The 2,500-nt window shown below is 34.8% G+C and overlaps 1 protein-coding gene and 1 long non-coding RNA gene across 5 annotated transcripts in view; one reads left to right on the forward strand and one right to left on the reverse strand.

Annotated features, from left to right (window-relative positions):
• The window catches only part of LOC136837774 (glycine receptor subunit alpha-3-like), a 154,471-nt gene that overhangs the window by 71,848 nt on the left and 80,123 nt on the right, over positions 1–2,500 (reverse strand). The window lies entirely within an intron of this gene.
• LOC136837775 (uncharacterized) overlaps positions 1–2,500 on the forward strand; it is a 117,024-nt gene that overhangs the window by 26,450 nt on the left and 88,074 nt on the right. The window lies entirely within an intron of this gene.

A 2,500-nucleotide genomic window follows, 5' to 3' on the forward strand; every position in this document is an offset into this window, starting at 1 on the left:
TGTATGATGTGAACACTATATGTATATATATATATGATATTATTTATCACATCACCGTGATTCATATACAATCAGTAAGCTACAACGTCCTTTAATATTAAATATTCGCTCTACCTCGGGTAGAGCGAATTGACATTAAAGACGTTTGTAGCTTTCTGATTGTATATGAATCACGGTGATGTGATAAAAAGTCATAATATGGCTGCGTGCGACAAACGCATTACACGGTCAACATGGCAGGTGGTGGATATCGTCTCCAAATACAAACACCTGAGTTCGACGGGTGATTTGTACATGGGAGCCGATATCCACTTATACCTCACTTGTGCCGATTAAGTTAATGCGTCCACTGTAGTCCTGAGTTCCTGTCCTTCGTTGGTCTGAGCCCACGGGACGGCGTACATATTATCAACTAAAAATTCCCCTTCGGTAACATATATGAAAATATATTATTTCCAGAGCGAAATATATATATATATATATATATATATATATATATATATATATATATATATATATATATATATATATATATATATATATATATATATATATATAGAGAGAGAGAGAGAGAGAGAGAGAGAGAGAGAGAGATTCACTGCTTCCTCAAGTGACTTAGAGGTGACTCATCTATAAAGACCTGTCATTTCGAACAATAAATCAGTCATTGATTGAATGAAAAGGAAAATGAGTCGTTGACTGAGACTGAATGAAAAGGGAAAGGCATTACTTAAGATTCATTGCAGCGTGCCTTCGGCTCCTAGCTGCAACCCCTTTCGTTCGTTTTACTGTACCTCCTTTCATGTTCTCTTTCTTCTATCTTACTTCCCATTCTTTCCTAACTATTGATTCATAGTGCAATTGCGAAGTTCTCCCCCCGTTACACCTTTCAAACTTTCTTACTTTCAATTTCCGTTTCAGCGCTGAATGACCTCATACGTCCCAGTACTGAAGTTACGAATTTACGTAATGCTTTTGAATGCTTCCCGTGCGTGTTGAGTGGCAGTATTTTTAAGTGCGTTTATCAGCAAAATCTCCTCCGTCACACCGTTTTCCTGCTACCACCGTTCCCCCTTCTCTCTCTTCTCTCTCTCTCTCTCTCTCTCTCTCTCTCTCTCTCTCTCTCTTTATGCGTTTGTAGTTATTTATACTATGACTAATGATGGGGAAACTCGCAAGTTGGTTGGCACCAATGTTGCCCTTGCATTTTTAATTGGGTCTTGCTTGCTGGCGATGTCTGTGTGGTCTTAAACGTATATTAGAGTTGAGTTTCTCTCTCTCTCTCTCTCTCTCTCTCTCTCTCTCTCTCTCTCTCTCTCTCTCTCTCTCAAGATTTTCCTGTTATCTTCTGTAATATCTTTCAAACGAGCACCGTATTCTTTGGAAGCTTGAATTTCAAGATAATGGCCCCTGTAGACCTGCTCTATATAAATAGAGTTCATCTTCTGAATATAATAATAATAATAATAATAATAATAATAATAATAATAATAATAATAATAGCCAATTTACGAAACTGAAGTGTGCTCAGTTTCATACGAACACGAAATTCACACTCTACTTTAAACGAATTTAATCATAATGCGGATATCAGATCTCAGTGGGCAATATTCGTTTTGCCAGATCAATATAAAAATGAGGGGCAACTGGAATTTTATATATTATGTTGTTGTTTTCTTTGGGCTATTTTTATTAACATTCTTATCTTCTGTAATATCTTTCAAACGAGCACCGTATTCTTTGGAAGCTTGAATTTCAAGATAATGGCCCCTGTAGACCTGCTCTATATAAATAGAGTTCATCTTCTGAATATTAATAATAATAATAATAATAATAATAATAATAATAATAATAATAATAATAATAATAATAGCCAATTTACAGAAACTGAAGTTAATACAACACGAAAATTCACACTGCGGATATCAGATCTCAGTGGGCAATATTCGTTTTGTTATCTTATGTGGGATTCATCGTACAGCAGACCCACTGAGAGTGTTGGAACCGGAAGAGAAGGGAGGAATTTAATTAAAATGTGATGAAAAGGTGAAGGTGCTGTGTGTAGAGATTTAAAGGCATAAAGATAGATTCATAGAGGAATTCCTGAACAGAGAATAAGTCATGGAAACTAAAAGAAAAATGGATTTCGGTTTTAGAAAAATAAGTTTATCAAACGGAGACGTAAGTAATATACGTATGTATATTTTAATATCAAGACTCCTTTGTAAATTAACACGAAAAATTTTTTAATTATGACTTCCTATGAAAATATTCAAAGTAGAAGCCTCTTGTCAATTTGAAAGGTAACAGGGGGGAAAAGTTAAAACAACAAATCAATAAATCAATAAACAAACATGGTCTTTTAAAACAGTCATAATTGAAAGGCTTTCAATGTAAATCTAATTGAAGGTCTTTGTGGAAGAAATAAAATTAAATCTTCTGGTGAGGTACCACATGCTTTTTTTTTAATCCCCCTCCTCCTCCTCCTGTATTTTTCTTC

Source organism: Macrobrachium rosenbergii, chromosome 59 (genome assembly GCF_040412425.1).
Source record: "Macrobrachium rosenbergii isolate ZJJX-2024 chromosome 59, ASM4041242v1, whole genome shotgun sequence".
Taxonomy (NCBI): Eukaryota; Metazoa; Arthropoda; class Malacostraca; order Decapoda; family Palaemonidae; genus Macrobrachium; species Macrobrachium rosenbergii.